The sequence below is a fragment of the Cynocephalus volans genome, chromosome X (genome assembly GCF_027409185.1).
Source record: "Cynocephalus volans isolate mCynVol1 chromosome X, mCynVol1.pri, whole genome shotgun sequence".
Lineage (NCBI taxonomy): Eukaryota > Metazoa > Chordata > Mammalia > Dermoptera > Cynocephalidae > Cynocephalus > Cynocephalus volans.
The window spans coordinates 145455701-145466661 of NC_084478.1; the positions used below are offsets into that span (position 1 = coordinate 145455701).

The 10961-nt window shown below is 38.2% G+C and overlaps 1 non-coding gene across 1 annotated transcript; it reads right to left on the minus strand.

The window, feature by feature from the left end:
- Positions 1–7137: 7137 nt before the first annotated feature.
- On the minus strand, positions 7138–7211 carry TRNAI-AAU (transfer RNA isoleucine (anticodon AAU)). Its single transcript has one exon. It is a non-coding gene; the product is annotated as a tRNA-Ile (tRNA).
- Positions 7212–10961: the final 3750 nt, after the last annotated feature.

Genomic DNA, 10961 nt, shown 5'->3' on the forward strand with positions numbered 1-10961 from the left:
TCTCTCACACACACACACACACACACACACACACACACAAAACAATAACTCACCCCAGGTGATCTGGATGCACAGCAGGGTTTGGGGCATATTGGATTAAACAATCTGCATGCTTCCTTGGGTTCAGAGGCAAAGAAAAGCCCTGGGAAGTGCCCTCTAAACAGGAAGCCAGGAAAAGGAGTCAGCCACCTTGTGAAAGCAGGTCTGGTGCTTCATCGAGCTCCCAAGATTGTCTTGTTAAGAAATAACTCCCACTTCCTACGCTTCTGTTGCATTCTACCTTGAGCATTCAGTTTGTAATGCATATTTAGCCTACATAGTCATTCTGTTTAAATCGGTTTTATGGAAAGTAGCTAAAGAGGACAAGTGAGCTAAATGAAAGTTTTACAAAGACACTGAAATTTGAGTAAATGACAACTTATCTTTGTTATATTTGAAGTTTCTGCATTGATTACTTTTCATTCCCTACCTGGGAGTGCAGAAAAATAAAAACGAAATGATTTCATGTGATACTGTAGGTTAATCCACTTATTTTACCCATATTCTGCCTTTTAAGAAATCCTCTTAACCATATTCTGAAAGCCAAAACATAACAAGGAAATATTAGCAAGTTGATTTTTGTCTGTAATTTCCCCAGATTTCTCCAATTTTATTCACAGAACCTAAGAGATGAAAAAAGCTTATTGATCATGTAATCAAAACAGATTCTAGACCAAATATTTGTATTAATTAGAGAAACTGAAAAAAATTAAAATACAAAAGGCAATGCCATTATATAAAATTTTGACTCAATTAATAATTAGTCACTCCACATCACAATTGTTTGAGGCACCCATTATTTCTATATTTTACAGATGAAGAAACTGAGACTCAAATGCACAAGGTCCCACAGAGCTAGTAGGTAACACAGGAATTCAACCCAGGTCTGGGGTCTCCAATGCCATGTTCCAGAGATATTTGTGGCAACCTTATTTAAAACAAGAATGGACTGGTAATAGCAGAGAAATATTTAAATAATCTACTGTATATCTACTCAATGTATGCAGTTATTAAAACAGACAGCCACCCTTATATGTAGATGGGAGACTAAATTGATTCAACCATTCTTGAAATCATTTTAGCAATATCCATAGAGTGTCTTTTCATAGTCCATGCTCTTTGGCCTTGGAACTCACTTTCTAGGAACTTATCCTAAGGTAATAATCAGAAACTTGAAAAAAGGCTCATGAGCAAAAATGTTTATTGAAACAATACTTTAAAAAGTAAAAGTCCTGGAAGGAAACTAAAGGTTTTGTATTAGTCCGTTTCGTGTTGCTATTAACAGAATTACCTGAGACTGGGTAATTTATAAAGAATAGAGGTTTATTTGGCTCACAATTCTGGGACAGCTGCGTCTGGCACAGGCCTCAGGCTGCTTATACTCATGGCCAAAAGCAGCAGGCAGCTGGTGGGTATGAGCAGATCCCATGGTGAGAGGAAGCAAAAGAGAGAGGAGGGAGATGCCAGGGTCTTTTAAACAATCACCTCTCATGGGAACTAATAGAGCGAGATCTCATTCAAGTCCCCTCCCCCCGGGAGAGCATTAATCCATTCATGAGGGATCCACCCCCATGACCCAAACAGCTCCCAACACTGCCATACTGGGGATCAGATTTCCACATGAATTTTGGCAGGGACAACACATCCAAACTGTATCAGGTTCATAAGTAATAAGTTAAATAAATGATGGTCCTTTATATGCTGTAACATCACACAACCATTAAAAATGGTGTTTTAATGATATAGGAAACTGTTTATAATACAAAAGGGACTTCAAAAAGTTCATAGGAAAATGGAATTAAAAGATAAAAATTAAAAATATAAACTTTATTTCTCAACATAAACTTCATCAAGTTCAAAACACTTTTGTAAGCAATGGTACTAGCCATTTGGTCCATCCCTAAAGAACTGAGGGTCCTGGGAATTTAACCAGACAGATGCAGTTTTTTTTTCTTTTTAACTGAAGAAAAACGGGTGCTCTGTAAAAACTTTTTAAGATTAGGAAACAAAAAGAAGTCAGAAGTAGCCAAATCCAGACTATAAGGTGGATGCCTAATGATTTACCATCAAAATCCTCACAAAATTGCCCTTGTTTAATGACAGAAATGAGCAGGAACATTGTCGTGGTGGAGAAGGACTCTCTGGTGAAGCTTTCCCAGGCTTTTTCTGCTAAAGCTTGGACTAACTTTCTCAAAATACTCTCATAATAAGTAGATGTTATCATTCTTTGGCCCTCTAGAAAGTCAACAAGCAAAATGCCCCGTGCATCCCCCAAAAAACGGTTGCCATGACCTTTGCTCTTGATCATCCCCTTTTGCTTTGACTAGACCACTTCCACCTCTTGGTAGCCATGGCTTTGATTGTGCTTTGTCTTCAGGATTGTACTGGTAAAGCCATGTGTCATTTCCTGTTACAATTCTTTAAAGAAATACTTCAGGATCTCGATCCCACTTGTTTAAAATTTCCCTTGAAAGCTCTGCTCTTGTCTGCTGCTGATCCGGTCCCAACAGTTTTGGCACCTGTCGAATGGAAAATTTGCTCAACTGTAATTTTTTAGTCAGAATTGTGTAAGCTGAACCAGTTGAGATGTCTATGGGGCTGGCTATTGTTTCTGTTGTTAATCATCAGTCCTCTTCAATTAGAACACAAATAAGGTTTGTTTGTTTTTTCCTCACAAATTGATGTAGATAGTCTGCTGCTGTGGGCTTCATCTTCAACATTGTCTCATCCCTTCTTAAAAGAAGTTATCCATTTGTAAACTGCTGATTTCTTTGGGACATTGTCCTCTTAACTTTTCACAAAATATCAATGATTTCAGCATTCTTCTACCCACCATAAATTTGATGTTTGTTTTTTCTTCAGTTTTAGCAAAATTCATATTGCTCTGATGGGGCTCTTTTCAAACTGATGTCTTATCCTTCTTAGTGCCTCATACTGGATCCTGTTCAGACATGTTACAACAAGTTAGTACAAGTTTATTTTGCTGCAAGAAAGTTTCGAAGTCCATGCATAGTTTTTTAATAATATGCATTTCCATGAACTTTTTGAAGACCCCTCATATTTTAAGTACACAAAATCATGATCAAAATATTGTATGTACACTATGATCCCAATTTTGTGGAAAGAAAAATGTATGCGTGTGTAAAGAAAACAAGACTGAAAGGAAATATATCAAAATATTTTAAAATGTCTTAAAAATGAAAAAGAGCATAAAAGTGGTTCTCTCCATATGATGAAATTAGAGTTCATTTCCTACTTAATATTTCCAGAAATAAACAATTTATAACATTTAAATTGCATGCCATTCTGAGTAGCATGATGAAATCTCTCACCGTCTGGCTTCATCCTGTCCAGGACGTGAATCATTCTTTGGTCCAGCATATCCATGCTGTCTATGCTACCAGCCCATTAGTCATTTAGTAGCCATCTCGGTTGTCATGGTGTTGCAGTGTTTGTGTTCAAGTAACACTTACTTTACTTAAAATGGCCCCAAAGTGCAAGAGTATGATGCTGGCATACTGTTATATTTGTTCTACTAATTGTTAGTTATTGTTGTTAATCTTTTACTGTGCCTAATTTGTAAATCGCATTTTGACATAGGTGTGTATGTATAGGGAAGAACTTAGTATATATTGGGCTCGGTACTATACGTAGTTTCAGGCATCCATTGGGGGTCTTGGAACATATGCATCACAGATAAGGGGGAACTACTATAACTTAACTTCTTTGAGAAATTTCATAGCGCCTGGCTCCCCCAGATTACTATAATAATGAAAAGAGATGATGAATGATAATTGCTTAGCACAGGGCCTGTCAGAATCAGTAAATGTTCTTTGTGGCCACTAGAGTGGAGAACTTGATGAGTCTGGGGTTTTCACTAGTGTGTTTTCAACTTCCTTCTTGGTCTTACTTTGCCAAGCCCCAGAAAGGTGGGGGTAAAGTTGGCAGGTCTTCTGAATCCTGCATGAGGAAAGCAGTCAACAATCTGAACAGGAGAATGTAGAGGAAAAGTTGTTCGCAGTGCTGTTAATGTCTAACCCATAATGGACATGTCTGTCATTGGTAGCCTTCCCGCCAGTGAATTTCAACTTTGGTCAGTGTGCTCACCCTCGGGTTATTAAACTTCAACTCATAGATGTGTTTTTAATCAATGTCTGTCCTTCTTCTATATAAACATGCCTTTATGGAATAATGGTGGATGTTCAGATAGGGCATGGAGGACTAGTGATTGGAGAATCAAAGTTTTAACTCTGGTCCTCCCCATGTTGATAATAACTTGAATGAATAAAAAATACAGATAGTCCAGTGAAGGGAAGCACTTATCTGTAATTATGAGAAATTCTATGCTCACCTCTAACCCCAGGTTCCCAGACCCACCTATTCCGGGCTTTGGAGGAGAGGCATAGGTACTTGGTTCCACATCCTTTAGATCAGCACTTTGCCCTCACAATCTGTAAGGTCATAATCCAAGCTCATACTATGGTCAAGTCTGCAACAGGCCTTTCCAGCATTTCATAAGGCCTGTTGTATCTGACTGATGGTATAGATTGATAAAATCAGTGAACCTCACTGGGCATCAAACAACTACTCTTTTTTGGTCAAGGTGATAAGAAGTGGTACAGTAGGTCTGAGTATGAATATGAAGAGGCAAGAGAAGCTCAGAAATCCAACCCAAATCCAAAGTGTTAGGTGGCCTGCCTGGCAGCAATCATTAATTTTTATATGGTGATATCTGAGTAAACAGAACCCTCTGAGAGGGCAAACTCAAATCCAGAGGCACCTAGAGGAGATCATTCAAATTGCCATTATATGTCACAAAGAAATCAATTAAATTACCCCCATATCAGCCATCCTACAGCCCAATAAGGTCTTTAGAGATGTCTGAATTAGTTCATAAGCCAATAAAATTCATAAATACAACAAATTCTGTCCAGTAGAAACCTATGAAATTACCCCAAAGTCATCCCATCCACCAAGTCAGGGCTTGAAGTAGATCTGAAGCAGTTCACCAGTAGATAAGAGTACATGGAAAAAACAAATTACATATCAAAATCATGGGGAATCCCAGTTATAATTCTTTTCATTTAAGTTATAATTCTTTCCATTTCCAGTGGTTAACTGACACAAGAGACCTGAAATTGACTCTGGACTCTAGAGATATCCATGTGCTCCCTGCTGGCAGCTCAATAGCACAGGCAGTCTGACGAAGAAGAAAACTGGCCTCCCCCAAGAAAGAACAGCAAAGGAAACAGAGGACCAACAACACAGCACCATGACAGACACACTGCTGACTTTAGATGCAGGAGCTGTGCTTGCATTTAAGAGGCAAAGAAAGTCCCCATGGCTTCTACTTAACCTCCCTATCACAGTGGCCTTTGTTCCAATGGTCAGGATGGCAGGGTGAATTTTGACAGGTGCTTAATATGCACTCACTTGTTTGTTTCTATTAGGCCTTAGATTATATTAACGAACAATAGATAACAAAAAATATGAAAAATATTTGGAGGAACTGCAAACTCCCTCCTGGTAGGTGGTTCCACATGTGCTTTGGGTCTTGTACTCCTTGACAGCCAGATATATGTGAAAAGAACTTCAACCCCCAAAATTCATAAATATAAACAATTGCATATATTATATAAAACTCCAGATTAAGAACCCAAGATCTGAAGATTGTATACTCAATCAATTTCTACATCCCTCAGTATCATAAATTCCAGGAACGATGTCTAGTATTTATCTTCTTCCCTGTACTCCCCTCCACACAAAATGAAATAAGAAAACATTGGGAATATACCCAGAGGAATGGAAATCATCAAGTCGAAGGTATACCTGTTCCCCAATGTTCATCGCAGCACTCTTTACAATAGCCAAGAGTTGGAACCAGCCCAAATGCCCATCATCAGATGAGTGGATACGGAAAATGTGGTACATCTACACAATGGAATACTACTCAGCTATAAAAACGAATGAAATACTGCCATTTGCAACAACATGGATGGACCTCGAGAGAATTATATTAAGTGAAACAAGTCAGGCACAGAAAGAGAAATACCACATGTTCTCACTTATTGGTGGGAGCTAAAAATTAATATATAAATTCACACACACACACATACACACATACACACACAAACGGGGGGGGGGTAAGAAGATATAACAACCACAATTATTTGAAGTTGATACAACAAACAAACAGAAAGGACATGGTTCTGGGGGAGGGGGGGAGGGAGAAGGGAGGGAGGTTTTGGTGATGGGGAGCATTAATCAGCTACAATGTATATCGACAAAATAAAATTAAAAAAAAAAAAAAAAAAAAAAAGAAAGAAAGAAAGAAAAAAAAAGAAAGAAAGAAAGAAGAAATAAAACTGGTTCAGATCTGGAAACTGTAAAAAAAAAAAAAAAAAAAAAGAAAACACAAAAAAGTAAGACTGATAATTTGTTAACCTCTTTCAGTAAACTTCATTGCACGTTATGTGCATGGTGTCCAAATTCTCTGCATGGATTAAATACAGCATGCCAGCTTCCCAACTTTTATATTCCATGCTGCTGCAAACTATCACCACAGAGAAATTAAAAACTTCCTAGTTGCTGATAAAATTAAAGCTCTCAGCTTAAAGCAAAGTGGCCAATATAAATTTCTCCACATACAAATTGTGATCCTCAAAGATATACATGCACAGGTTAAGAAATGTATCATATTTGAACAATTTATATTTTAAATTCCATATCCCCCTGCCCCCAAGTGATTCTTTCCTTGGACTAGATTCCAGAAACTTCAGCTAATAAGTTTTAAAAAAAGAAATAAAGACAATAAACTTTTATGGCTTATCTTTAATAATTTAAAATTTTTCAAAGTTTTAAATTTTTCAGTACAGTACTTTGAAATATTAAGCATCTTGAGTATAGCCAAGTTGATTTCCAAATAGTACTAATATGATTTCACAATGTTATACGAAGTCACATTATCACAAAATGAAGAAAGTAGAAAGTAAAAGTCTCCTAGAAATGACTACTGTTATTACGTTGCTGTATTCTCTTCCAGACTCTTTTCTACATATACACTAATCCTTTTTTTTTTTTTTTTTTTAATTTGGCAGCTGGCTGGTGCAGGGATCAAACCCTGGCCCTTAGTGTTATTAGCACCATGCTCTAACCAACTGAGCTAACCAGCCAGCTACATATATACTAATTCTTTATTAAAAGGGACCATACCATATTAGGTTTTCTGAAACTTCCTGTTTTCATTTGATACTGCTTAAACATTTTTCAGTAACTTTAAATACATACAGATTTGCCTCAATCTTAACTGCAAAGTAGTTTTCTGTTTTCTGGCTGTACTATAATTTATTTAACTGTACCTATTAAAGGGCACATGCAAGCAGCTGGAGTCCAAGAAAGTACCAACCTCTGCTCTCCATAACCCAACAAGTTTGTTATTTTAGAAGCTAAGTCATTTCTAATGTTGAAGGCAATCAAAGCACTCTACCAGTCTTTGAAAATGTCCTCAACCTCTCCCCAGCCCCTGGTTGTCACCTTCTCTTTCTTACCCTTCAGATATTTTTGAAATCTAAATTATTATGTTCCTATCATCCCCTCTTCCATTCACCTTTTCCCATAAATCTCAATTATTCTCTTACTCTGAAGTGCTTCACTGTACATGCCAAACACCTTGAATTGAAAAAGACATGGCCAATTTATTTTAAGGAAAAGCATCAGAATTTTTTTCTTCCCTCTCCTTTTCCACAGTTAGGAGAGGTAATGTTTCCTTCTAGCCCCAGATCCTCTATATGTTGCCCCCTAGTCCCTCCCATCTCTTTGTGGAGAGGAGCTTGCTAAGCACCTAACAAATGCACTTATGATTGCAAAAATGCCCCCAACTGCATAACTTTAACATAGCTATACACAATACCCCACTTACCTTGTTTATTCAAAGCAATTTGACAAATATTTTATAATAGATTTCCTGACCCAGCCAGGTACCTATAAAAGATGCTACCCTACCCATAGCTCAGATTGATTCCTGTTGCTCTTATTTGGCTATCAATTCCAGATTTTAATTATATGTTATGCACCTCAGACAGATCCCTTCTTTTTTTTAGCACGGATGCACTACCCGCCTGGCTTCTGATTTGGGTTTCAGCCCTAGACAATGTCAATGGATTTATTCTCATCTCCACACACAGAAAATATAGGCTACAGGGCCTCATCTCAGGTACCAACACCAAGCCTCCATGCCCCAACCTGGTGCAGCCTGTACCTAGAGGGCCTCCTTTCTATCAAGGAATATAAGAATGTCATTTTACTGTCTACAAATACTGTTTTAGTACTATATGATAATACATTCGATCTCAGCTTTGAAGATTTCAGTTGAGTAAAATTGAACTATAAAGTGTATGCACTCTGTAATCATAATATATGTAAGATGTATCTATTTATGACTTTCTTTACTCTCTTAGATATGCCTATATAATCATAATCTCAATAATTAATAATAGTCAAAAGCCCATCCTTTGACTGGGCTTTTCTAGTTTCTTCAATTATCTTTGAGAAAGGTAGTTACTATGCTCCATGCTTCTACATAAGAGGCATCACATACGTTCTTACTAGGAAACACCTGCAGGTGGCTTCATTTTCAATGAACGTACACCTTTTTCCTTCTTTACTTGCTTCAATAAGGTGGTGCTAACATTGAAATTACTACATTTGTAAACTGGTTGCAAAGGCAGAAGAAAACTCCTCCTGGTAATCCAGGCAGCCAACTAATTAGCCTTCAAATGGAAAGTTTGAATAAGTTTTTCAGTGGTGCCTGGGCAAGAGCTCCAGCAGCAGGGATATTAGAAGGGAAATAGGAAAGAGCTGCAAAACACAAAAACGCCTCAAACACACTGTTGTTAAGGCACGTGATTTATGATTGACATGTACATGTCTTGAGCAGAAAACACATATGCAAATGGAATGGGTTGCTGGGAGAAAAAGATAAATAAAAAGAGGGAACAGGCTCCGTTGCCATCATCTGAGATAAGATTCTGTCAAGCTAGGGCTAGGGCTCACAGACCCCTCAAGCCCGTTGTACAGACCGGGTCACAAACCTTTCACACACATGTCCATGAGCTGGGTAATAGGAAAAGATCCTGGGAGCCGTGGGTAAAAAATTAATAGGCTTTATTCAAAGCTAGGAGCAGCCACCCTAGTGGCCTCCCAGAGCATCCCAAGAAGCGCCGTGTATCAGAGCTGTTAGGTCCATAGACCAGGACACCTGGGTGCCCATTTGCAATTACATTAGATAGTAACCAAGGAACATCTGGGCGCAAGTGGATTTTTTACAGCAAATGCTCGGCAAGATTCCAAACATCTGAGGGGCCCTGACCATTTTTCTAAATTTTCCCTACAGATTCTCTGCCTACTTTTTTGTCAATAAACCATATACATCACTAGCTCACCTGTTAATATCTACTTCCTTTTGGAATAGGGCAGAAAGTCTTAATGTTGCAAAGAAACATTCGAGTTAGACTAGATCAGGATTCTTATTCGATGTGAAGAAACAGGCCCAAAAGAGTTTAGGTGGCTTGAAAAAGGCGCTAATCAATAACAGAATGAGATTTGAGTGGGGTTCAAGTCTCTTGGCATCTAATCTCATGCACTTTCCCTGTAAAATTCTGCCTCTCAAAAAATCATATAGCACATGAAATCTGTAGCATCGTTAGAAAGAAATATCAATACAAAGATTTTTTTTCTTTTTAGATATGACTCCTCTGGCAGCAAATCTTTTAACTTCTGAAATTAAATAGCACTAAGTTACATTTCACTTTGACTGACTCACCAGAGAATTTGTATACGCATACACATATCATATATACTATAATGTAAATAGATTTTTATCTTCCTGTCCTTGGTTTAGCTTAATATTTCTGTTTGGCTGTACCTATCAGTAAGCATCAGTTAGCAAGAAACACTGGATTGCTGGAAGGAATACACCAGGCACTATAAGCAGTCTGAAGCCATGGCAACCTGGGTCTGTTGAGATGGCATCTAACTGTGTATTAAGCACAAAGAGGCTCTAAATAAAATTCTACTATCATTCTTGATCACGTTGGCAGCCACAGACAAGATGGAGGTCACCCACCTCTTACTGTGTCACCAAATCAGACTGTACCTAAAGACTGTCCTATCCTAGAAGCTCCTCTGGAGGAGAACATGATAAAGTATCAACATAGGTAGTTCCAGACAAGAATAAGGGAGCTGTGCAAAAACAGATAACCCTCCCGTGCATGTATACTACAAAAGTGCCAAATGTCCTTCCTTCACATGGGCAGTTTTTATGGGTAAATGAACTCAGGATTGCAATTTCATAAATATTGTAGTAAACCCTAAACAAATCACAAAAGCCATGACAGACCCTAGCTGAAGTGCAAACAAAACTGCATCATGGGTAATGTGGACATTCCTGAACTGGTCTGAGCACAGAAGCCCTAGGTATAGCAATGTTTTTACAGCAATAGGAATCCTCTGCTGAGCAGCAACAAGAATATAATCACCTGTCCTCACCCCCCTCGTTCTTGACTCCCATACCTGCAGTCCCAGAGACCCCTGTGCACACAGTGAAATGGAATGATTTCTTTGTCTTTGGGGGAGCTGCATCCCTCATTCCCAAGGGCAGGGGAGGCTGACCATTTGGAATGCGGGGTATTTGTACATCAGCAAGTACATATATTCATTTCAGCTCCCTGAAACATTTATGAACATAAGTTAGTCATATTTCAGCCACAGTATGAGAGATGAGACAGCCAGGAGATCTCATAGGTAGGCTGCGAGGAATAAATAATGAAAAAGCACTTTGCAAAATATGAAGTATGATCTTAACGCTCAATAGCGTAAGATACTTTACTTTACCATTAGCCTACTTTATCACGAGCTGCCTGGAA